General features: G+C 46.7%; 1 protein-coding gene across 6 annotated transcripts in view; it reads left to right on the top strand.

The window, feature by feature from the left end:
• Positions 1–26,721, top strand: part of KIAA1671 (KIAA1671 ortholog) — a 215,732-nt gene that overhangs the window by 165,012 nt on the left and 23,999 nt on the right. The window lies entirely within an intron of this gene.

Below are 26,721 nucleotides of genomic sequence, written 5' to 3'. Positions count from 1 at the left end.
CTTCTCTGATTCTTTCCCTTTTGCATTAACCGTGTTTGGGGCCCATGCACCCAATTAGCACCAGAGACATACTCTCTTTCTGGATAGTCCAACACAGACCCAGGACGAAGGCAAAGCAAGACCTAGGTTAGGGGGAGCTGTTCCAGAACCCTAACAGGGAAGAAGGTGGAAATCTTGGGTCCACACCCACCTAAGGCTAAATGCTGACAGACTTTTACCCATAGGGACGTGAATTCTTTCCCCTTAGTCTCAATTTCCCTTTCCTTTATAAAGGTAAATGGTTGGAACAGATGAATTTTGTGGTTCCTTTTATCTCTGACAGTCTGTGTTCTAAGCCTCATCTGAGCCCTGACATTCCATGTTCTAAGGCCCCCCTTCCCCCAGCTCTGACATTCCCTGTTCTAAGGACCCTTTCATCTCTGTCATTCTATGTTCTAAGGTTCCTCCCAGTTCTGACTTTCTAAGTTGTATTAGTCTAAGCCGGTATGCCTCTAGCCAGATCAGGCAGCTACCCACCAACCAGTCAGCCTTGTTCAGGTGACAGGAGTACATCCAGCCTTAGGGAGTGGTCTGGGGAAGGTGGTGGCCTGACCCTGGTTGGGTCCTATTTTAAATGGGCCACAATGTTTCATTTTCTTTGCAGTCACCGATTTTATCAGTCATGGTTGGCCGATAGCACAAACCTGCTCATTCACACGGTCTAGGATGTGAAATGAAACCAAGCCCGGCTAAGCCAGCCCTGCAGCATGCCCGCACCACAGGGCATGGGGACCATTGATTGGCACTGATGTCACTGGCTGAGCAGAGAGATTGAATAACTGGACGTTTTCAGACAGGCCCCGTGAAGATCCTGGTTTCACGTGTCCCCTGATTTTGTACACTTGTTTGCTGAGGCCCAGCACAGGAGGAGGTGCCTTTGATTGCAGATAAATAATCAATCACTTCCACAGAGCTCTTGTGTTCCCCATCCGCTCCATCACTGACCTGCTCCCTAGTTCAAGGGAATTCAGCTGTTTTCGGAATCATTTTGTTTTCCCAAGTGCAAACAGACTTACTTTCTCCCCTTGGGTCCCCAGGGAGATGATGCCACAGCTTGGTCTGGTTCCAAAGAAGGAAACCAAGGAAAGTGCTGGTAGAGTTACATCTGGGGTGGGATTTTCATGGAATGTCAGGGCTGGGAGGGACCTTGGAACAGAAACGATTACAGCTGTCCCTGGCTCTCCCTCTTGGCTTCTCTGGCTTCCTTCCAGCCCCAGCTGATGTCCTCCTGTCTATAGGAAATCTTTGAATTGACTCATGCCCTCCCTCTGTTGGTCAGCTCGCAGACTAAGTCTTTAATGGTTCACAGGTTGCCTCCCCCAATATACTATAAGCTCCCTGAGGGCAAGGGCTGTTGCTGTCTTTTCTTATATCCTTAGTGCTTGGCATAGTGCCTGGCACACAGGAGGTGCTTAATAAATGCTTGTTGACTTCTTTATATCCCCAGGACTTAGCATGGTGCTTGGCACACAGTAGGAGTTTAATAAATGCTTATTGACTTCTTTACATCCCAGGACTTAGCATGGTGCCTGGAACACAGTAGGAGTTTAATAAGTGCTTATTGACTTCTTTATATCCCCAGGACTTAGCATAGTGGCTGGTACACGGTAGGAGCTTAATAAGTCTTTGTTGAGTTCTTCATATCCTCACTGCTTAGCATGGTGCCTGGCACACAGTATGAGCATAATAAGTGCTTGCTGACTGTTTGAGCTGAGCTGAGAGGGAGCTTGGAAAACATGATGTTAGAGGTGGAAAGGACCTTGGAGAATTTCTAGTTCCAATGTCTTCACTTTGCAGAGGAGGAAGGTGAGGCCTAGGAAGGTGAAAAAGATGGCCCAGGGCCAACCAGGTATTAACTGGCACTGTGGACTGGATATACTGAAAAGGACTTGGAAGAAGGAGCAATGGGACAAAAAAAAAAAACTACTTGTAATGGAAGCCATTTGACCTCGGTTCTAGTCTCAGGTATGCCATTGGCTAGAAATGTAATGTTGGACAGCTCACTGGCCTTATTTTCTTCATTTGTGAAATGAGGCATGATTCCCGACTCTGAAATTATATTCTCTGGAAACTCTTCTGGCCCTGACATTCTGTGTTATAAAGAATCCTCCAGCTCTGACATTCCATGTTCTGAGGCCGCTCCCAGCTCTCACATCCCCTGTTCTAAGGTCCCTTCCAGCTCTGACATCCCCTGTTCTAAGGCCCCTCCCAGTGCTGACAGTCCATGTTCTAAGGCACTTGTCCCTTCTGTTGACCACAAGGGCAGTCAGGAGCCCAGCTCAGAGAGAACTCCAAGAAGGGTGGGGATCCTCCTGTCCCTCCCTGATAGGTAGCCAGGCTTGCTCTGGTTATGCAGACCAGAAAAACAGAACTAGTTGAAATCTGATTCTGTGTCTCAGATGACTTCATAGGGGAAGTTAATTCCTTTTTAAAGGGGGGAAGGGAGTTTTTCTTGTCTGTCTTTTTAAGTTGCAGGATTTGTTTTGGTAGCAACCTTTTATCAATATGTGGGAACAAAATAGTCCCTCGGGGCCTTGGAAATTGAAATGAATTAGCCCTGACGCAAGTTGAGGCCTGGAAAAGTTTTCTCTGCTTTATCAATAGACCTTTAAAATGCCCTAGTTGAACTTGGGAAGGGAAAGACCAAAACAAGGGCACCCTTAAACTCCCTTAGTCCTAGATCTGCATACCAGTAGGAGCCTTACCTTCTCCAGCCCCTCTCTCGCCCCTGCCCATTTTACAGATGAGACCAAAGAGTCCATGTGAGGTTAAGTTACTTGCCCAAGATTTAGAATAATCTTAACTTTCATATAGTACTGACTACGTTCCAAGCACCGTGCTAAGTACTTTACAATCATCTCATTTGATCCTCACCCTGGGAGGTGGGTGCTATTACGGTCTCCATTTTGCAGATGAGGAAACTGAGGCAGACAGGTTAAGTGAGTTATCTAGGGTCACACAACTAGCTAGTGTCTGAGGCTGGATTTGAATTGAGTTCTTTCTGACTCCAGGTCTGTTGATCCCTATCCACTGTGCCATCCAAGATTCTTCAGTATGGTGAAATTTATTCAGCATGACTCAGTAACTGGTTGATATTTTTTGCCACCTCAGACTTTAATATGTTTGGGCAAGATGTCGCCTCTCGGGGGTTGTTTTTTAAATGTATTTCAGTGTGTGGATCATTCAGGGTTCATGCTATGAGAGGAGGAGTTGTCTTTCCTCCCTTTGAAAATCACTTCCTACTTTAAGTGTTAAAACCCCACCCAGATTGTGACAAATTAGTGTCTCTTCATTGGGTATATGCGGCCTTTTACGCTTTCTACCTGGAGCTTTTGGGGAAGGTGATCTTAAAAATCTGTGTTGGTCTCTCCAGGGGAAGGAAAGGCCTCTGCCCCTTGTCAACTCAGCTCCCTGCTGGCTGCCTGCTAGAGTCAATGAGAAAGGAGGGCAGAGAACAGAGGCTTTGTTAGGGGAGAATCAGAAAAGGAGTGGAACATGGCATGTCAGGGCTGGGAGGGGCCTGCGAACAGGGAATGTTAGGGCTGGGAGGGGCCTGAGAACAGGGGATATAAGAGCTGGGAGGGGCCTCAGAACAGGGACTGTCAGGGCTAGGGGGGGGATCCCAAAGATCATGTGTATCTAGTCTAGGAGTTCTTACCTTTTTTGAGTGATGTGGACCCCTCAGGCCAGCGTGGTGGTGCCTATGGGCCCCATCTCAGAATCATGTTTGTAAAAGGATTGCAGAAGCAACCTTAGTCATTGAAATGTTCAATAGCAAGGCCAAGGTTGAGAACAACCAGCTTAAGTCAATGAAATGGGGGAGACTAAGGATCCTGGAGGACATTTCTGCCTTGGAAGGAGGTTGGGCCACATGATCCCCCAGACCCAGGACTCCCATGAAGTTTATCAGAATCATTGCCTGTGGACCTAGACAGATGGGAATGTGGGAGTCTCCCATGAGGGTAATCAATCTTTGCGTTTAGAGTTTCCTACTTGGGGAATGAGAGTGTCCTGTACATAATCAGAACTGTGGACTCTTCTTTGCCAAGATCTGATCAGAGAAAACCAATTTCAGCAGTGAGGGCCAGGGTCTATCATGGCAGACTTTGCAGGGGTAAGGAAGGTGATACAGAGAAGGGAGAAGGAGAGGCCTTCCATGGAGGGCAGGTCAAGTCTAGACAACAAATCCTATCTCTGTGGTTTCAGGGTTGCCTTTTTCTGCTTTGTCTCTGGGGGCTGTGTGGTTGGGTGTCTTCTTAAGTGACTGGGAGCATGAGGCAGAGGATGGGGAAAGATAACTAGGTTTGGAGTTTCAGAGGCCCTGGGTTTGACTCTCATCTCTGGCTAGTTCTGTGGGCCTTAGTTTCCTCCTTTGTAAAATGTGGGGGTTGCACCAGATAGCCCATCTAACTCTGGATCGAGGCTCTTATGGTTCTACCGTGAAGACCCCAGCAATGTTTTCCCACTTTAGTGAACCCACTTACCCATAGCCTTGACCCAACTCTGCTTGAGTGAATTATCTGTACTTTTTGATGGTGTTTCCATGGGTCTTCTCCCTTCTTCCCCTTTGACATAATACTGATTGATAGTTATACAACCTTGAGGTTTACAAAGTAATTTCTGCCCTCAAAACCCCAAAAGTAGGCACTGAGAGTCTTATCACTCCCATTTTATAGATGGGGAAAACTGAGGCTCAGATTGGATGAATTAACTTGTTCAAAGTCATTTATCTACTGAGTCAGGATTCAAGTCCAAATGTCAGCCCTTACCATTCCACTAGCCTGCCTCCCCTTCTCTGACTAGGATCATTGAGAATTACATATTCTTATTTCTACTAATTATGGGAGGAGGCCCATTGGAATTAGAGAATGCTTCAAATGTTGGCCCAAGAGAGCAGAACCAGGAGCCATGGGGCATTGGAGAAAAGCAGCTCAAAGCTTGACATCAAAAAGGACTTCAGAGCAATGCTCAACGGGGGTCGAGGTCTTCAGACAGAGAGGTTGACGGACCCCTTGATGGGGCTGAGATTCTTAGGTTAAGTGAGGTGGCTGCCAAGGCCCCCAACAACTCCGAGATTCTCTGAATCAGCTGTCCTGTGGCAGGAATTCCATTTGGCTGCCACCTTAGGTGGGGGGGGTCTGCTTTAATGAACACATAAGAATGAGACTAAGATGCTACCTGTTATCTGTGAGCTGCTGTTTCTTATAGAAAGTTCATATTGTCCTTCCAAGTGCCGTCAGCATGCTCTTTATACGAACAAATGATATGGAATGTTAGTGCTGGAAAGAGTAGGCGGAGTCATCAGAGATTACTGAGTCTAATTTCCTCCTTTTACAGAGGAGAAATAAAGGGACATTCTCCTAAGAGAATATAACAGAGTGTGAACTCCTTAAGCACCTAACATGTGCCTAGCAAATAGTAGGCTGTTAAATGGTTGATGAATGAATGCCTGATCTGTCAAAGAACAATGCTGTTGAAGCAAGTGATGCATTGGACACCAGAGGGCCCAGGTTCAAATTTCACTTTTTCTATTTTACTATCATAAGTTTTGAGGAAGTGACTTAACTTCTTACGGTCTCAGTTTCCTCATCTGTAAAATGAGACAGATGGTTTCTGAGGTTCCTTTCAGTCTTTGATCTTATGACCCCTCTGGGTGACAGCTTCTCCATCTGTAAAATGAGGCAGTTGGATGAGGTGACCTCTAAGGACCCCTGAAGCTATGAACAGGGAATCTTTAGACTAGAGAGGTCTTCTAGTATTCAAAGGGCTATCCTGGGGTGGCTACCTGGCTCAGTGGATAGAGCACTGATTCTGGAGTCAGGAAGATTCCTCTTTCTGCATTCAAATCTGGCCTCAGACACTTACTGCCTGTGTGATCTTGGATGAGTCACTTTGTTCCTCAGTTTCTTCCTCTGCAAAATGAGAGCTTTGGACTTGGTAGCCTCTGAGTTCTCCTCTACTTCTAGACCTGTGATCTCATATGTGGTACCTGTCTCAGCCTCAGTTTCCTCATTTGTAAAATGAGAGGGCTGGATGATATGACTTGCGAGGTCCTGTCCAACTCTCAAACTAAGGTTCCATTGCTATGTGCTTCCTAGGATCTGGTCTGTGCTGTACCTGTCCTGTGGGATCCCAGAGGGAACCCTTTAGAAAAAGCACTCTTATTGCTGGTATATTATTAAAAGACTTGGCTCCTCCTTCCGCCTTCTTCCCCTACCCTGCATACAGATACATACCTTTTCTCTCTCATCCATGCTGGTGGCCAGAGGGGACACACATTTTCCATATTAGCCCCATGCTTTAAAAGCCAGAGGTGGTTCCATTTCTAAGGACCTTTGATGTCCAACAAAACCAGCAACTCTGGACAGGACTAATGAGATCAGAGAGAAAATTGCAAGTTTGGATGACTCCTTGAAGCATGCTAAGCATCGTTGGAGATTTCCCAGGTTGGATACCTCTACTCCCTTCCCAAGATGCCCAGGTGGGCAGAGGGACTTCCTTAATTAGGAGGTGGGGGTTTGCTGGAGTCAGAGGAAAATGTGTGGGGAGAAACTTTTGCATTGACAGAGCAGAAATGGGGAAGGGGTGCGGAAAAGTTTTAGGGCCCCTGGTACAGGAGGGGGTGAGAGAGCTAGGCCTTTTGGAATCCTTGTGGTAAATAGAGGCTATCAGTTGTCACTGAGGACAGCCGAGCCAACACTATCCACTCCTACTTCAGTCTGGGTTGACATTAGCCAAGATTTCCTGACTATTTTGAAGAGGATTTAGGAGTCTGTCTTCCCTTCTTCAAATGACTTATTGGCCTTCCTCCATAGTTACCTGGCTCCCAACCTTCTCTCAGCCTAGAACTCTTATGGCAGCTGGGGAGGACAGAGGTAGATGGGGCCCAAGAACAGGCTGCTGGACTAGGAGTCAGGAGACCCAGTTTTTATCATCCTAGGCTCCAGAAGGTAGTCCCTTGGAGCCTAAGATTATTGAAGAGACCTTATAATTGCCCCAATCTCCTACCCCATTTTACAGATAAGCAAACTGAGGCCCAGGGAGGTCTATAGTTCTTAACTAACCTGAAGTATTGATAGCATGGTCACATTAGGCATCTTCTGGTTGAGGGGGTGAGGAGTGTGTGTGTGGGAGTTATTTTCTCTTCCCCAGTTCAAGGTTCAGATTGGTAGTTTCTAGGCAGTGGAAAGGAGTCAAAGGACCTGAACCTTCTTTCTGTTACCTTCTACATGACCTTGGGCCTCAGTTTCCTTATAGGTAAAGTAAAAGGATTAGACGAGCCGGCCTCTTCCAACTTTAGGACTATGATTCTTTAGTAGTGAAAGGAATGAGCCTTGGGGGTCATCTGGTCCACTCCCTGAAGCCTGGTTGGATCATATGTTTCAGCAGCATTAGCGGTCCCCAGGAGCACCATGATAAAACTTCCCATTGGGAGGAGGGGAGGGAGACAGACACAGTACCACCGACCTGCTCTGGTTGCCTAGCAACAGTGGGTCAGGACTGTTTGATATTCAGATCGGTTGGTATCTCTCCCTCCCATGAGATTTCGCTGATACTCACTTACATGTGATGTCTGAAATTAACAGCGTCGCCCATGCTGTATTTGAGGAAGCATCTCTGGTTCCCCATGGACAGAAATACAAGCCTAGATAATTCGGTGGTGATCACATGAGAATAATGCGGTGGGCTGGATAAAAATATGAATTGTAAACCTCCCATTTCTTGCCACAGAAGCCACAAATGGCCTGTTAGAGACTCAAGTGGTGAGTCTGGCTTGGAAACTTTCCTCCAACCTGTCAGGTCTTTTGAGGTGAGTCGTTAACTAAATCTTCAGTCACCGTTAGCATCAACTCAAGTTTTCATGGTGATAGAGATGGTCAAAACTGGGTGGGTAGCATTTTGTTCCTGATTCTGCCTTCTGGGACCAAGCTGAACCAAGCTAATTCCTCCTCCACATCATAGCCCTTCAGATACACAAAGGCTTCTTTCTCATCCCACCCTGAGTCTTCCATATGGCAAGAACTCCCCATTTTGATCAGCATCTCAGTGATGCTCCATGCCTTTCCAATGGCCTTCCTGAGCTAAGACCTGGAACTGAATGTAAGATTCAGGATATATTTTGACCACAGCAGAGAATAGGGTGATCATTGTCCCTCTCTCTGAATGCAACCCAAGAGCACATAAGATTCTTTGGTTTCTTTGATTTTCCTCCCAAATTAATTTTGATCTCATCCCCCTACTCCTGTACCCCAAGTTATCACCAAACCTCTACCCTTCCCAGGTCACTAACCTGCCCTATTCACCAAGCTGTTAGCTGTCTTGTCCACTAAGGGTGCACCATACACCCTCTTGTTTAAGCCCTTGTCTGAACTACACCCCTACCTTTGACCTAAGAATGCCTATCTCCATCCATTGCTGGAGTGCTGATAAACTAGACCTACTTCACCCAAGGTAGGGCAGAAATAGCCAATGGAGTGTACATGGGCTCTTAGATCCTTAGCTGGTAGCAGAAAGAGGCCCAGTGAATCTTTTTTCAGCTGTCATACCAATTGCCACTGAGCCGAAATGAAATTACAATGGGGATTGGGGAATTTTTTTTTTTTTTTAGCACAGAAAGAAAGAATGAATGACCCAAGGGCTGAATGCATGCCTACAGAAACATTTTGTTTCCAAGTAAAGTGACCTTGTTGCATTGATAAATGGAGCTGAAATAATGATAACTTACATTCATGTGGAACGTAAGACTTTTCAGAGCATAGCAGAATCATGGGATCCGAGCACAGGAAGAGACCTTGGAGGCCATCTCTTCTGGCCCATAGCTGAGGCCTGGCCTGGCCTCTACTTAAGGACCTCTAGCCAGGCCAGCTTGGCTGAAAAAGATGAGGTCAGTGATGTCTGTCACTCAAAAAGTATTTATTAAGTACCTACCGTGTGCTAGATGGGCAACTAGGTGATACAGTGGATAGAGTGTTGGGCCTGGAGTTAGGAAGACTCATCTTCCTGAGTTCAACTCTGGCCTCAGACACTTATTAGCTGTGTGACCCTGGGAAAGTTACTTCACCCTACTTGCCTCAGTTTCCTCATCTGTAAAATGAGCAGGTTGGACTAAGCAGCCTCTGAATTCCCTTCCACCTTGAGGTCTCTGACCTTGCATACACTCCCTTGGCCTCAGTTTCTCATCTGTAAATAAGGGGGTTGGACTAGCTGCCTGCTTGGGTCTTTTCTGGTCCTGTGGTCTGTCTGGCAGCAGGTGCTGTGACCAGCCACTCAGCTTACCTGCAGCTCTCCTATAATCCAGGGCAGATGCCTGCGGCCTTATCAGCTAATTAAGTCAGGCAGTGATCAGTACTTTGTCAACAAGCTATAAATAGCGAGGTAGAGGGAAGAATTAGAAATACTGCCTCCCTGGCTTTCCCAGACTCAGTAACAGCTCTTGAGGCGGAGGTGACTGCTTTTCCCCTGGGTCCGGGGGCTGCTGACACCCTGACCTGGCTTTATTAGTCCCATCCATTTCTATCTGGGCCCTGCTGTGGACAGAGCAGCATGGGAAGAATGCTGATGGCAGAGATTCATGAATGTGGAGCCACTAGACACCTGTTCTATGTTGGGCTCTGGAATATCTTCACAGTCTGACTTCCAGGAAGTGAAAGTCCTGCTACCTTGTCTTTAAAATGTGGGGGTTGGACTGAATGGTCTCTTCTAAGTACCCTGCTGGTTCTGACATTCTATGTGCCAAGTTCTGACATCCCCTGTTCTAAGGCCCTTTCCTAAGCTGATACTATTCTCAGATCCCTTCTAGCTCTGACATTCTGTGTTCTAGGTTCTAAGGCTTCATCCAGCTCTTAGGTTCCTTGAACCCATGCCAAATAGTCTCTTAGAACTTGAAGCAATGAGAAGTTGCAAAAGAGTAGATCACGGCTTAATTTTGGGGGGAGGCAGTTTACTCTTAGGTATGACTGTATCCAGGCAGAATGAGGTGCAGTTAGTGGAAGGGCAGATCCCCTTCCCCTTGCTGAGGATGGAGCCAGAGCCTCTGGGATTTGGGTGAAATCTTGCACGATGCTCATGGGTCCCCTTTTCCTTCTAGTGGGACCCCTGCCGCCCTTCTCCTGAGTGGAGAGGCATCCTTCTGTCCTCAGTCACCAACCAGGGGTGCCCACTGGAATCTCATAAACTGTGGTGGTTTTGGTTTTTTAGCACAGAGGCAGTCACTGACCTTTGAACCCTGTTCTGATCACCCAGGAACAGACACTTAAGATCCTGACCTTCTCTGGGGCTTTCTGTCTAATCCCTGCCAGTGGCTGCCTTTCCCTGCAGCCTCCTTTGTCCTTTAGTTCTCTACCTCTAAAACACTGGCCAGCAGCTTTAGCATCTGGATTTGTATGTCTTTTCCCTCTTCTACTGTGAGCTACCTGAGGGCAGAACAGTCCCCTCAGTTCCTAAAAGTACAGTGCTGGGCTTTTCAAATGTTTGATGAAAGAATGAATGCAAGTGTGTGATCATCCTCATTTTACACAGTAGGAAACTGAGACCCAGACCAGGGTGGGGACTTGGCCACTGTCACACTCCTAGTAGGCTTTCTATCCAAAAGCAGAATCTGGGTCTGCTGATTGAAAGGCCAGTCTTGTCCATTCCCCGACCTGAACCCTAACCCAGTGCCCTCCATGTGCAGAGCTGGCTACTGGCTTTCTCTGCATTCCAGGAGCTGAATTTGAGAGGGGCTTCCAGACCAGGCAAGCTGCCACGAGGCTTCTTACGGCAGCCCACCACTCTGTTCCATATTGGGATCCACATGCCATATGGCAGTGGGCTGACGAAGGGAGATTTTTTTCCCTGTGAAATAATAAGGAAGAGTGGATGAGGAATTGAGGAGGTAAAATGGATTCTCAGGGGTTCTGTTTTTCAAACCCTAAACAGCAGTTTCTCCAGCTTTAGCTCCTGTTTGACCAAGTGATAGTGGGACAGACGAATGGCTCCCTGGGAAGGAGCGGAACACTCAGGAGGAGCTCTGTAGAGGTCACAAGCCGATGTGGCAAGGAGGCAGGAGGAAGATTTCTGCATTGGGTGGAGTTTGGACAGGATGGCATCTCTTCTGATTCGATAGTTTCCAGCCCTGATATCCTCTGTTCTAAGGCCCCTCCCAGCCCTGACATCCCCTATTCTAAGTCCCTCTTGCTCTTTTCTCCTGAGACCTCTAGTAGAACAAAGGGAGGCATAACCATAGGTGAGGCCATTGTGACTTTGACCCTTTGCACTTTTCTAAGAGGTTCATACAGCAATGAAGGGGAGACGGGACACAACCCTGTGGCTGTGGGGTAACTGGGTGCCCATCCCAGACCCTGTTCAGTGACCTTTAGACTATTGGGTCAAACTCCCATTAGGAATAGGGACCCCCTCCATAGAACATAAGGATCCATGCAGGTCACAGTGACTTAGAAAATCACATATTCACATTATCTCTGTCCTATGGTATTTTGATTAATTTTGTTACACATTTTCCAATTACATTTTGCTCTTGTTCCAACAGTGCCAGGGAATATTTGTCACCTGTTTTAGAGTGATTTTATAGGCTGTGATAAGAGCCCATGTTTGATGCTCAGCTTTGGCCCTGGCTCATTCACAGGCTTGACTGTCAACAGATTGATTAATCTCTCTTTGCCTCGGTTTCTTTATCTGTGAAGTGAGAGGTTTGGGCTGGACAGTCTCTAAGGTTTTTGCCTTTTTTTAAGCCTGGGCCTTCCTGGAAGCCCCTCAGCTTCCCCCCATCCTGACCCCAGGTCCTCATTCCGCCTCTGATCCAATTCCCAGTCCTGTGGCCCCATAGAAGTTCTAGGGACAGAGCAATTCCTTTGTTTGTAGCCTCTCTCCCTTTTTTTTTAAAATTCAGTTTAATCTTTTTTTGATTTACAAATTCTTTCCCTCTGCCTCTCCCATTTTGAAAGTTAGAAAAATAAAATTCATTGCAAATATATTTGGTTGTGTAAAACAGATTTCTGCTTTAGCCATGATCTAAAATAAGAGAAAGGCAAAGAAAGAAGGAATGAAAGAGAAAGAAAAGAAGGAAGAAATAAAGGAAGAAGGAAAGGAAGGAAGGAAGGAAAGTCCATCATTCCTCTATATGGCAGTAGATAGCATGTTACACCATGAGTCCTTTGGAACTGGGAGTTGGAATGGGTCATTGCGCTGATAAGCTTTCCCAGTTGATTATCTTTATAATATGACTGTTCCTATACGTATTGGTTTATTCCATTAACTGTTCTGGTTCTGCTTCTTTCACTCTGTATCAGTTCATGTAAGTCTGAAAATTTTTCTGAAATCTGCCTGCTCATCATTTCTTATGGCACAATAATTTTCCATCACAATCCTATAACACAACTTGTTCAGTCATTTCCCAATTGATGGGCATCCCCTCCATTCCCAATTCTTTGCCATCACAAAAAGAGCTGTTAGAAGAAGTTTATATATTTAGCCTCTTTTCCTTTTTTTCTCACCTCTTTGGGATACAGACCTAGTAGTAGTATTGCTAGGTCTAAGGGGAGGTATGATTTACTAACTTTGGATAGGGGACGGCATGCTGGCAGCCTCTTAACAAAGGTTTCTCCCCAAACATCAGGTACAGGAAAGAGCCTTAGTTTTACAGTGAGAGGCCGTAGGTGCAAATTCTACCTTTGACCACCTTGCTGGGTGGTTCACTCATCTGTAAAGGAAGGGGTTGGGCTAGGGGAGCTCCAAGACCCTCCTCCAGCTTGAGCATCCCCCAGCCTTTGGTATCAGGCTTCATTTGCCATCTGGCTCTTTAGGGAAACAGTAAACCTCTTCTTTCAGGAAGCTGGACCTTATCATTGATGATTCACATAATTAATTCCCCTAAATTCCTTCAGCTCCCAAAGTGATGTTATTGTTGAGAGGAGCAGTGAGCTGTACCAGGAATGTGAAGTTCTCTGGGATTTCAGCCCTACTCCTCATGGCCCTATTTGTCAGCACCCGGTTCTCAACCCTCAGTGGGAATCTTTCCTGTCTGAGAAACAGTCTAGGGAAATGGGAAGAACTTGGGAAGTGGGGTCAGGGGATGTGGATTCAAATCCTGCCTGTGCTGCTTGCTCCGTGATGTTAGGCAAATCATTCAATTTTGTTGGGCCTCAGTTTCCTCATCTGTAAAGTAAAGGGGTTGGACTAGATGAACTGTCGGTGTCTTCTGGAGGTAAGTCTATGCTACTCTGAGTTTATTGCTTCCTTTCAGTTCCCTTCTCTGAATTCTCTCAGCTCTTAACTCCAGAGGCTCCCCACCCCTGCCTGCCAACTGCAGCCCCAAGGAGGGCACCGGGAGGGGAGGAGGCTGTTCCCTTAAGACCCTTGGCAGCTAAAACCCTATTTAAAACTATTATTTACTGAATGTGGTCACTTTGTCAGCGATTAGGAGTCTGTCACCTGAGACTAAGAAGGGGCCACAGGACAGGTACCCTGAGCAGCTGAAAGGTAGGTCTCCCAAGGAGGGAGAAAAAAGTAGAGTAGGTGGGTTGGGATGGAAGTGACAGGAACCTTAGAGACCTTCTATCTTATTCCCTTATTTCATTATTTTTTTATTCCTTTATTTTACAAGTTGGGAAACTGAGGCACAGAGCATAGATGTGATTTCCCCAAGGTTATACAGGTAATAAGGCAGTCAGTCAGTAACCATTTATTAAGCACTTACTATGTGCCAGGCATTGTGCTAAATTCTGGGAATATAAAGAAAAGCCAAAGACAGTCTCTCATGGGGGAAATAACATGAAAATGATCCTGGACAAAAAAACTATATATGGGAGAAATAGGAGCCAGTCAAGAGAGGGAAGGCTGACCTGGGATTCTTCCAAAATCAACTTTCAGTGCACTCCATCCCTCGTGCAAGTCTCATCTTCTCCTATCCTCCCCTTTTACAGATCAGGAAACTGAGACCTATTTGAATGAATTACCCAAATCACATGGGCAGATAGGATGATAGAGTTAGGATTCCAATGAGATTCTCAAATTCCAGATTCGATAGGGTTCTTTGTACTCTGTGGACCTGATGGTGTTCAGATTCCAAAAACAAAATGGGCCACTTCTGAAGTTGGACAGTTTCCATTTCTGAATGGGTCCTTAAAGGGGATTCTCACTTAGATACAGGTTGTACTTGGTGGCTTCTGAGGTTGCTGCCAACTTTGGAATCGAAGCAGCTTCATTTCTTTGGGCCCAAAGTTACAGATTAAGAAATATAGTGGACAAAGGATTGAACTTGGGGACCTGAATTCAAATCCTGCCTCATATACTTACTGGCTGTGTGACTCTGGGCAAATCACTTTAGCCTGTCTTCCTCAGTTTCCCTATCTGAAAAAATGAAGATGATAATAGCAGCTACCTCCCAGGGTTAATTGTGAGGATCGAATGATTTGGTATTTAGAAGTCATTTTGCAAACTTTAAACCTCTCTAGCTATGAACTCAGGCTCCTGATTCCCGTTGTAAGACTCTTCTACCCCATGGCCAGGACTTGTTCTCTGGCAAAATGAGAGAACTGGAAAACTTGATCTTCTTTTGTTAACTCCCTTCTTGAGGATTCTTTGGGGCCCTCCCATATCCTGGAGTGCCTTCCTTTGCCCCTTGGCACTGGGGCATCGCCTTACCCATGCTACCTTGAACTGTGTTTTTTATTGGCTCTAAATGGATTTTCCAGTGTGAGCAGGAGATCCCCTGCCATTATTCCTGGATAGGGGCTACTCTGCAAAGGACCGGGTGGCTAGTCCTAGACAGGCCACGGTGAAACTCCTGTCTTCCTACCCTCTTCTCCCAAATGAGGTATTTTTGTTCTTTGGTTATTTTCAGTCCTGTCTGACTCTTCATGACCGTATTTGGGGTTTTGTTGGTAAATATACACAGTGGTTTTCCATTTCCTTCCCCAGCTCATTTGACAGATGAGGAAACTGTATCTGAGGTTGGATTTGAACTCAGGTCCTCCTGATTCCAAGCCAGCACTCTATACATTTGGCCGCCCAACTTACCATTCCTAATTCCCATGGGAGAGCTGGAAAAGACTCAATGGTACCAAATCACAGGACTCTTGTCTGTGTTTACTGAATTGAAATGACTTATGCCTTAGTATTTTATCACTTCCAGGGCACTGAAGTGGTCTGCAGTCTCAGTTATTATGACATGGTAGCCCCCAATGTGCTAATTATTAGAACTTGGGCTGCATTAAAGAAGATTATGACCTGCTAGATCCTCCCCCAATCAGATGAGAATTGGGTCCAGCTGTGTGTGTGACATTTTGGGAGGGACATTGATGAGAGAGCATTCAGGGGAGGAGAATGTGGACATTGAAGGGCCTTAAACCCAGGCCATGTGAGGATCCTCTGTCTGATGAAACAAAGGGGAAGAAGGGAATACTTAGTCTGAGGGAGCAGGGGGTCAGGAATGAAGGCCTTTTTCTCTTTGGCCTAGAGGGATGGGGACTGGGACACGGGCTGTGGTGGGCATGCCACGATGCAAGGAACACTTCATCTAATAATTAGAACTGTCCCAAAGTGGAATGGTGGCCTGGGGAGGCTGGATATCAGCTTGTCCGGGACATTGCAAAGGGGATCCTAGTTAGGTTCGAGTCGGCTAAAACGGTTTCTGGGAGGCTGTCCAACTCAGAGATTATGTGGTCTTTGCATTTTAACAAGGCCAGTTTTCTAAAACAATGAGTCTCTATTAAAAAACAAAACAACACAATCAAAAACCAAATATTAAAAAAATTGTTTGAATGTGTATAATTGGGGGAAAAATAAGAAATGACCGAACAACAAGTTTCCTGACAGTGTCACAGAATCTCAGAGCTCAGAGGGGGCTTAGAGACATCTAGTCCATAAATGATTGCTAAATAGGAGTCCTTCATACAAATTATCTGCCCAGCGGCATCATCCAGCCTTTGCTGGGAGGCTCCTGCCCTCCCTGGCTGCTGGTTTCTCTGTTAGGAAGTTGATCCTGACAATTAGAAGGATCACATTGGAAGCTGCAGGGAGGAGTAGAGAGATACATCCATGGTGCTTGGCACACAGTAGGTGTGACTGGTTGAGAGACTGACAGGATTACCAAGGAAACCAATTTTGTTGAAATACAATCATTAAAATGTATACTTTAAAAGTTCACTCGTCTCAAAGTTAGGAACCCTGGGCCTCTCTGAGATCTATTCAAGTTAACATGCCTCTGGGGTGACAGATTCAAATATATCTCTGTCACTTAATCATTGAGTGACACTGGATAAGTCTTGTGATCTTTGGGCCTCTCAGTTTCTTCATCTGTATGATGGCGAGGCTAGAATTGGTAGTGATGAATTCTGAGGTCGCTGGTGACCTCTCTGAACTTGTTTCTTCCTCTTTGAAATAAAGGATTGAACTTTAAGGTCCCCTCTGTCACTTAACTCCTCCCTGAAGACACACCTACCCTCTCCAAGCAGGTTTTCTTGTCTTGACATCCTTATTTTCATGGCCAAAGGTCCCTTAGAGAACTTCATAGCATCATGAAAGAGGGTAGCCTCCTGACGAAGTGGAGGGGGATTTGTTCTGGGCTAGAGACTAGAGGAGATAGCAGAGTGTTCTTGTCTGAACCCAGGGGGGAATGGCCAGTTTGTGTGGCCTGGAATTCTGCTTTGCAAGTAGGACAGGATGAATGTGTGTGGGCATTGTAGGAGGTGGGGAAGAGCAGGCAGGAGGGTGAGAGCAAGCTCCGTGCCTTTAGGCTTAGGGCATTCACTAGCAGAAAGTGCACACAGAGCAAAGACTCCCCCCAAGCCCTTCTTGGGCTTTGGAAGATGGAACCCATTTATCTCATGGTGCAGTTAGAATCCTAGAACACTGAAGACTTAGGGGATCTGCTAATCCAAGCCCCTTGTTTTCATAGAAGAGGTGGCTGAGGTGCAGAGAGGGCAGTGATAAAACTTGCCTTCATTTCTACCAAACTCACCCAGGGGCTCATGGTGAGTTAGTAGCCAAGCCCATGAGCACATGACCCCACATGGCCATTGAGAGGGAGATCTGCTTCCTTTCTGTCTTGGTACTTCCACAGGCTAACAATCTGTTAATGAATGAACCATCATATTTGCCTACTGTGTGCTGGGCCCTGGGGATACAAGCCCAAAGGATGATTTAATCCCTACCTGTAAAGATCGTACATTTATAATAAGAGATCAAAAAAATCTGTGTAAATATATATATTCACCCTAAATATAAAGTTAACAATCACAAATATGTGCAAAGTTGTTAAATATCAGATAGTTGGGAGGGGAAAGAGGGCACCAGCTGTTGGGCATGGGGGAGGATCAGGGAAAGGCCTCGTGCAGAAGATGCTACATCTTGAAGGCAGAGGTAAGGAGCGAGAGTATTCCAGGCCTGAGCAGGGAGATGGGAGATGGAGAAAATCCAGCTCCTTGGGCTCAGTGGAGGAGTGTAGGAGGGGAGGCATGCATAATGAGACTGGAAAAAATGAAGCTGGGGCCAAGTTGGGTTGGGCAGAGGAGCTTGTGTCTGACGCTAGAGGCGTGAGGGAGCCACCACTTGAGAACAGGAGTCACATGGTCAGGCTTGTTTGACAAAAATGACTTTGGCAGAAGTGTGTTGGGTGGATTGGGGTGATGATGAGAGACTTGAGGTAGGGATGGATGAGGAGGCTGCTGCCTTAATCTAGGTGAGAGGTGAGGAGGGCCTGAACCCAGGTTAGGGAGTGGGGGCCAACAGAAGGGGTCAGAGGGAGAGAGGCTGTGAAGGTAGAAACAGTGAGTTTCGGCCCATGATTGGAAGGGGGGTGGGGGGACTACTGAAGGGATTAGTTGCTTAAAAAATGCTTTTTTAATGACCTCACTTAGCAAAGAGTCAGCCATATTGCCATGGGACCAAGCTGGAAGAGAACACCGTGGTCGTTGGCTCTTTTTTACCGATGAGGAAACTGAGGGAGACAGGTGAAGTGGCTTGCTGCACGTTATGCAGTTGGTAAACAGCATAGCAGGGCTTGGAAACCTGATTTTCACAGCCTGCTGGGTTCTGTCTCCCAGACAACTTCTCCAAGTTCTCCAAGGCAGCATCCTCCCATCCCCCTAAGCTGAACTTGTGCTGCCTGGGAAGTTGATGTGGGCTGTCAGCACCTGGAGAGTGGGGGACTTGGCAGCTCACCATCCCATTAGAGGACTTAATGCATCAGGACGCCAGGGAGGAAGCTGTGGCGGGCTGTTGGGGCTGCAGAAATTGATTGGGAGGCTGAGAATTCATCAGCATCTACCCGACTCTGGTTGAAAGAAAGGTCAGCTAATGATAGCTGTGCTGGACGTGTGTCTGAGAAATCATAGAAACCTCTCTGATTAGACAGGAGGACTCAGTCTGTGGGAGGGGTAGAGGGGAGCCTGGGAAACCCAGTGCATTTTGGTAAACAATGGCCCAAGGGGACAGGAGGGCTCCCTTGCCCACCCCGTCTGCACTCATCATCCTCTTCTGTAGCTTTGCTTATGGCATTACTCTTGTCTGAGAAGCCCTTTCCTCCTTACCCTTCAGGACCTGGTTCTAGGCTTGTCTCTCCTGCAGCCTTCCCTGATGCCCTCAGCTTTTTGCCATGATTCCCGCTTAATCAAGTTGTGCAGAACCCTGTGGATCATCTGGCACCTTTGTTCAGTTAACTGTTTGGAGGGGGATAATAACAGCTCCAGGAAGAGTGGGGCCCATCTCGATTTTCTCTTTGTAGCCCCAGCACTTAGCATAATGCACGGCATAGAGTAGGTACTTGGTAAAATCATAATAGCTAACATATACTAAGCCCCTACTCTTTGCTGGGCACTTCCTAATTATTTTCTCATTTGATCCTCACAGTAACCCTGGGAGGTAGGGCTATTATGGAATGAGGAAACTGAGGTTAAGTGACTTTGTCCAGGGTCACACAGCTAGTAGTAGTAGTAGTAGTAGTAGTAGTAGTAGTAGTAGTAGTAGTAGTAGTAGTAGTAGTAGTAGTAGCAGCAGCAATATTAATCCTCATCATCTAACATCTCTCTCTCTCTCACACACACACACACTCTCTCTCTCTCTCTCTCTCTCTCTCTCTCTCTCTCTCTCTGCCTGCTACATGCCAGGGACTGTGCTAAGTACTTTGCAATTATCATCTCATTTGATCTTCACAACAGGTGAAGGGAGGTAGGGGCTATTACTAATCCCATTTTACAGATGTGGAAATTGAGGCAGATGGAGGTGGAGTGACTTGCCCAAGGTCACACAGCTAGAAAGTGTTGGAGGCAGGATTCAAACCCATCTTTTCCTGACTTACCACGCACAGAGGTATCAAAGTACAGTAATTCATATGTGCCAACTTAGCATCGACCTGGTACAGGCTGGTGCTACTGCATACTAGAGAGAAAGAATACTGAATTTGGGGTCATAATTTCATTTGTTTTAGGGGGAGTGTGAGAGAGGTTTGTAGGAGTTCCAAAGGCCAAGCTGGACAGAGGCCTTGGGAAAGTCACTTTGACTCGACCCCAGTTTCCCCATCTGTATATTGACCTGAATGACCCCTGAAGTTCCTTCTTCCTCTTAGATCCATAATATGAAAACCTAGTTTGGGATTTCCTCTCTTCCTCTTACTATCTCTGTGACTTTGGACCATTCACTTAATTTCTTAGGGGCTAAGTTTCGTCATCTGTAAAATGTGGAAGCTGGACTATGGGCTCTGAGGTCTTTCCCAGCTCTCAGTCTGCTGTCCTACGATCTGTTAACTAGATGACGCCTAAGGTCTCCTCCAACTCTGACAATCCAGGCAGGCTTCATAGAGGAGGTGGTCCTGGTATTGGGTCTTGAAGGGAAGGGTAATACTTAGACAAGAGGAGGGAAGGGGAAAGGCTGTCAAGAGGACTCCTGATGTCAGGATGGGGCAGGGGTGGGGGGGGAGGAAGGAGATACATCTTGTGTCTGTGCCAGGAGCTATCCATTGCCCAAGTTCTGTGAGTCTGTGAAATCCTTTCATTTCCAGGTGCCTCAGTTTCCCCATTTGTGAAACAAGTGGGTTGAATGAGATAACTCTACCATCCTTCTCTCTTTAGATTTGGTGAACCTGTGATCATAGAACTCAACATTCTTTTGGGCCAGGATCTGCGTGTTGTGCCCCCCACACTCCATTAGCTGGCATCAGGGCTAGCCAGTCCCACAGACACTCAGTAACTGTTGATTGAAGGAAATTTTGCTTTTAAAGTCTCTTCCTTGGCCATTGGTTAGAAGAATAGAGCCCTGGTCTCATTATAATGGGGGGAAGGGGAAACAAAAGGGAAGGGGACCAGCTAGAAAGGAGCCAGGGCACGGTCTGTTCTGGTGGGGACCACTCCCAGAGAAGCGCTTTTATTAGGACTTGCTGATTTTGGTATTCTTAGTATGTGACTGGTGGGGGAGGAAATCTGACCGCCTTGAAGGTGGTATTTGGCTGTCTAAAAATAAAGGTGGGAGGGGGTGGGGACTTAGGGACAGACATGGCCTAAAGTGGGCCTGGATCAAATGTTCAGTTCTGGGAGGTGGGGGTGGGGGGGGGGTGGGGGTGTACGGAAGGGTGGAGGTGGGGCGGTGTCGCATCATTTTTCCAAATTGAAATCAGTGACACATGGAAGGCTACATGAGGAGCCAGGAGCCTGGACCCTCACTGGTCACTTTGAGCAGCTCATGTTTTATCCTCTTATGCAATCATCTTTCTTATCTGGAAAATGACTGACTTGGAATTACTTTATCTCTGAGGCCCCTCCCAGCTCTGACATCCCCTGTTCTAAGGCCCCTCCCAGCTCTGACATCCCCTGTTCTAAGGCCCCTCCCAGCCTTGACATTCACTATTCTAATGCCCTCCCAGGGCATTATTTCCTTTCACTTTTAAAATTCATCGAATCTTTGGCCAAGATTTTAGGCAAGATGTTGCCTGAGCTGAGTCTGAGCCGGAGGGCAGAGAGGGGCGGTCTTCTTCTGGTTCCACGGATTCTCACTCACTTTATTTAGGCCCAGTAGAGCTCAGAGAGTCTGTGAGCCTCCATTGTTTCTGTTACTAAACACCAGGAGGGGCCCCAGAAATAAACTGTACAAGGGATGTTTGGGCGTGTTCCATTTCTGTAAAAGAGTAGTATTTGGCACGTTAGGCTGCAGCTGAAGATAGCGTTTCCATGAGCACCTCTGGGAGGTAGAAGGATGCCAGGAGGCACGGTGGTTATATAAAAAGGCTTCATGAATTATGTGAACTCAATATGGAAAAGTGAAGCCCCCTCCAAGTGCCCTCTCCCCTCCATCTGGTGCCAGGAGTTAAGAGTGTCATAGAGGTTGTTTTTAGAAGGTCTTCTAAAGTTCTAGGTTGTTGTTTATGGATCAAAGAAGGAGGGAATGTCAGAACATGAGATGTTAGAACCCTAAGAGCCTCTAGGACATAAAATATCAGATCTAGGTGCAAGGGAATCTTAGATTAGACAGAGAATGTCAGAGCTGGGAGGAGCCTTAGAACAGGTGATATCAGGGCTGGGAGGAGCCTTAGAACAGGGGATGTCAGAGCTGGGAGGAGCCTTAGAACAGGGGATGTCAGAGCTGGGAGGAGCCTTAGAACAGGAAGAGTCAAAAGTGAGAGGACCCTGGAGCATGAAATGTGGGAGCCAGGAAGGGTCTTATACATAAATCTGCTCTGGCACCTTCATGTCATGGAGGGGGAAACTGAGGCCAGAAAAATGACTTATTAAAAAGAACTGATTTCATTATCAAAGCCATCAAAGAGAAATCGTCTCCAAAAAGTCACACCACTATAAAACACCACCACCAGAATAGGACAAAATGCTTTGTTATAGATCTGGAAATACACTCCTTAAAAATAGCTGCTCCCTATGGCTTCAAGGCTCATGCGTGAAGTCTCAGGCCTAGTGAACAGGCTGCCCCAGAGAAGCGCATGGCCAGATATCAGCGTGCAGCCCTTGTCTCTCCCAAACATTTGTTTCCAGGTAAAATCAGCTTAATATGATCCATCTGGAAAGTGAGAGGGTTGGAATAAATGATTTCCAGGGTTCTTCCCACCTCGGACACACTACTCAATGACCCTCTCCATCAGGTTGGCCTTAATGGGAAAAGGGTCTTGGGCAGTCAGCTCTCCTAAGGGGGCTTTCTTTGCCTGAAATTTAAACTGGTCCAAAGTGGAAACAGAACCTGTGCCTGTTGCCATAAGGGAGGGATATCAATGCTCATCTGTACCTCCCTCTATATCTCCTTTTGTGATGGATTGTGTGAGAGGCAGACAGGCATTGCTGCTGTTGCCCTTGATGTTACTGGAGGAGGGTCGAGGAGCCCACTGTCCCCCTGGGACTCCCTCTCTGAGCTCAGCCCCCCAGAAGGTTAGCACTTGGGCCCTTGAGATGGTGCTGTCTGAGAGGCTGGTTCATCTCCTGTCTGTCCCCACATTCACTATAGAGACTACACTTGTAGCACATTTACCAGCTGGGAACCAGAAGTGACCCAGACTGCTCTTAGCACAGAACCTTCCAACACTCTTTCTCCCTCCTGGAGAGCTCCCTTCAGGAAGACAAATGACATGGCACCCAAATGAAAAACTGTGAATGTTTATTTCTGTCATTTGGGGTAATGAATCCCGAGGGGAGCCCATGCATCTGTACTTGATCCATCCCCTTTCAGCTGAGCGCTGTTCTCAATGGATGACTCAGGCCCATGGCAGAGAGAGGCCCGCTGGGCCCAGGGTGGCAATAACATGGCATTTATATATTTGATGGACTTTCCCCTGGACAGTTTGTGGCTGAACTTTGGATAACATGCAGTGGAAGCGTGTCCAGAGTGTGCTGTCTGGAGGTTTGATGCTTGGTGGAGTGGCAAGAGCCAAGCCCTTAGGTTGGCATCTGAGGGTCTGGGTTCAAATTCCAGCACTACTATTCTCTCCCTGTGTGACCTTGTCCCCTATCTGAGTTTCTGCCTCATTGAATCATAGTCATAGCGTGTGCAAGGTGAACAGAACCCTAGAAAATCTGGAAAATGCAGGGTTTGGATCGAATGGTCTGTCAACTCTGCCATGACAAAAGTTGTCCACAGACGAATGTCTGGTGTCTTAGACAACAGCTATATTCTGTGTCATGGTAATGTATTTTTCAGTGAATTCAGCAAACATTTATGAAGTTCCTATGCAGCTTGGAAGCAGATAAATGAGTACAAATATATTAAAAATCTTTAGTTACATAGCTACCATGTTGGTCCTATGGAACAGTTGGTTTTGGAGGGCACTAATCAATGGGGAAGGACTGCTGGGGGGCGCCATAGTGCAAAGGGCACCAGGCCTGGAGTCAGGAAGACTCATCTTCATGAGTTCAAATCTGGCCTCAGAAGCTTATTAGCTGTGTGACCCTGGGCGAGTCACTTCACTCTGTTTGCCTCAGTTTCCTCATCTGTAAAAAGAGCTAAAGAAGGAAATGGTGAACCACTCCAAAATCTTTGCCAAGAAAACCCCAAATGAGGTCACAAAGAATTGGATGTGACTGAAAAATGACTAGACCCTGAACCAATGGGGACATCAGTAGGAGGTGCTTTGAGGGAAGCAAAGGATTTTTCTGGATAAATAAACCTGCTTTGCCACCTTGACACCAGTAAAGAGGGAGCTGGCTTACAATGGAGCATATATTGTTCAGTCCAGGCATTTGAGTAGAAATTGTTCCCTGGGTGGAGTACTCAGGCATATCTGTCATCATTTGATTTATTTTCTTGGGTGTGGGAGAAGCTATCCAGGAGCTAGCTCAAGACCAGATCTGGTACCCAAAGCCAGTCCTGACACTTATTACCTCCTGTGGGACCTCAGTTAAGTGACATGGCTTCTCTGGGGCTCAGTTTCCTTATCTGTAAAACCAGGACTAGATGGTCTCTGAGGTCCCAGCTCCAAATCAGATCCTGTGAATTTCCTTCAGGTCTCTCTCCTCTTCTATTGCTTCTCCACAGAAAGGGGATTGACTTTAGGAGCAGGGGACCCACTGTTTCACTCCTGGCCCTGACTGTGGGACCTGGGCTGGTCTCTTCCCTTTCCTGGGCCTCAGTTCCCCCCTCCTCAAAGTAAGAGAGTTAGACCAGGTGGCTTCAGAGGTTAATTTTAATTCTAGAACCACGACCCTATCTCTGGTGATTCCACATTAGTTGTGTGACCTCAGACTAGTTGTTGAACTTCCCCAAGCCTCAGTATTCTCATCTATAAAATGGGAGAGTTGGACTCTGAGGGATGAGAGAGATGGTCTCTGAAGTTCTCTCTGGCTCAAGATCCCTGGTCCCCCTTGGCCTCCCTGCAAGGCTGACCCAGATACCCCCCAGTAAGGAATCAGCTGGGTCTTCCTTACCCTGGCCTAGCAAACATGGTGAAGAATGAGGAGCAAGGCAGCAGTCATGGCAGCTTTGCCCAGCCTGGGACCCCGGGCCTCCCACCTGGCCCCAGGTCTTACTGTGGAGTTTGAATCACTCTATTTAACCCCGTAAGTAGAGGAGGGGCAGCAGGGGAAGGGCTGGGAGGGGCGTCTTCCTGAAAATCAGGCTTGGTAAATGAGAGAGAAAGAGACAGAGACAGAGAGACAGACAGAGACAAAGAGCGAGAGAGAGACAGAGAGAGAAAGAGACAGAGAAAGAGAGAGAGACAGACAGAGATAGAGAAGGGACAGACAGAGAGAGAGACAGACAGAGATAGAGAAGGGACAGAGTGAGAAAGACAGAGAGAGAGAGACAGAGACAGACAGAGACGGACAGAGATAAAGAAGAGACAGACAGTGAGAGGAAAGAGAGACAGAAAGAGACAGAGAGAGACAGACAGAGATAGAGAAGGGACAGACAGAGAGAGAGACAGACAGAGATAGAGAAGAGACAGAGAGCGAGAGAGACAGAGAGAAAGAGACAGAGAAAGAGAGACAGACAGATAGAGAAGGGACAGAGTGAGAAAGACAGAGAGAGAGACAGACAGAGATAGAGAAGAGACAGAGAGAGACAGAGAAAGAGACAGAGACAGACAGAGATGGACAGAGATAAAGAAGAGACAGACAGTGAGGAAAGAGAGAGACAGAAAGAGACAGAGAGAAACAGACAAAGATAGAGAAGAGACAGAGAGAGAGAGAGACAGAGACAGAGACACAGACAGAGATAGAGAAGAGACAGAGAGCGAAAGAGACAGAGACAGACAGAGACAGAGAGAGAGACAGAGACAGACAGAGACAGAGATAAAGAAGAGACAGTGAGAGGAAAGAGAGACAGACAGACAGAGATAGAGAAGAAACAGAGAGACAGACAGTGCAGGAGCATCAGGCAGCCTCCCTCTTCCCATTTATTTCTCCTACCCCCCCAACATCATCTCCTTATGTGATTGAAGTCATACCATGTGCTGAAGGAAGCCAGACCCCTGGGACCTAACTAGAGCAGGGGAAGCCTGTCCTTGGGCTGAGGTGGGTAGGAAACCCTGCCCCCTCTCATTCCAGGCTTGATAAAAGCCTGACCTTTGGCAGGAGGGGAAATTTGCAGGGTTTAGAGCTTAATTCTCTTGAATGGTTTTAGGGATCCCAGAGAGTGCACTAACTTCATACATGTAGCATACCAGACGCTTTCTGACCTTTTCAAGCTATTTTCCTACCAGTAAGAGTAATAGCAGACTTTTACATAGCCTTGAAAGTTCACAAAATATTTTCTCCATGACCACCCTGTGAGATGTTGAGAGACTTGGCATTGACCAGGGGCTAGGACCTTGTCACTGACACTCACTAGCTGAATGGCAAGTGCTAAGAGGAGGAGGTAAGGAGGGAGAACTCTCCAGGTGAGAGGCACAGCCTGGACAAAAATATGTAGGGAGGAAATGGAATTCTGTATGTCATGTATAGCTGCTGTTGGCTTTGATTAGGATGGAGAGCGCAGAGATGGAAGCAACGTGAAGGGAGGAGAGAATCAATTTTCCAAGGATAAAAATGTTTCTAAATAGGGCCTGACAGGATACTCATGTTGCCAGCAGGCATGACCTGTGCATCACAGGTAGTTGGGGAAGGTATTGGCTCATTGGGCTGAATGATTAGTAATGGACAGGAGGGATGGGGGCTGAGCCAAAGGAGATACAGGTAAAAGCTAGATTGTGTCTCCTCAGGAGAGTCGAGGTCAATGTATGTATTCCCTGCATCAGCCAGACCAATGTTGACCTCATTGGTGATGCAAACACACAGATGGATAGCAATTTCTCCAAACAGAAATAGATTCAGCAAAGGACAGAACAGGGCCTGTTTACTGGAAGGGCTGATCTGGGACCAGGCCTCCTGTTTATTTTAAAATTTTCGAGAGGGTGGAGAACTTCAGGTGGAGAATGAATGAATGAAATAGTATTTATTAAGTGCTTTCTACATGCCAAACATTTTGCTCAGCACTGGGGATATAAATACAAAAACAAAGACCATCTCTGCCTGCAAAATAATACTTATCAAGCATCTACTTTGTCATCACATACTGAGTAAGGCACTCTGGGGGAAAATCAGTGTAAGACATGGCCTGTGCTCTCAAGGAGCTTATTAGAATAATTGGGTGGAAAGATAACATAAATTAGTGTTGTGTGACATGATGAGACTGTCATGAGACATGAGTGACTCAAATACTGTGCAATTATCTGTGACCTCACTTGTTTGAGAGTTCTCTGCAGTGATATCGGTCACAACCCAT

Source organism: Notamacropus eugenii, chromosome 4, assembly GCF_028372415.1.
Source record: "Notamacropus eugenii isolate mMacEug1 chromosome 4, mMacEug1.pri_v2, whole genome shotgun sequence".
Lineage (NCBI taxonomy): Eukaryota > Metazoa > Chordata > Mammalia > Diprotodontia > Macropodidae > Notamacropus > Notamacropus eugenii.
This window is presented reverse-complemented; position numbering and strand designations above follow the sequence as displayed.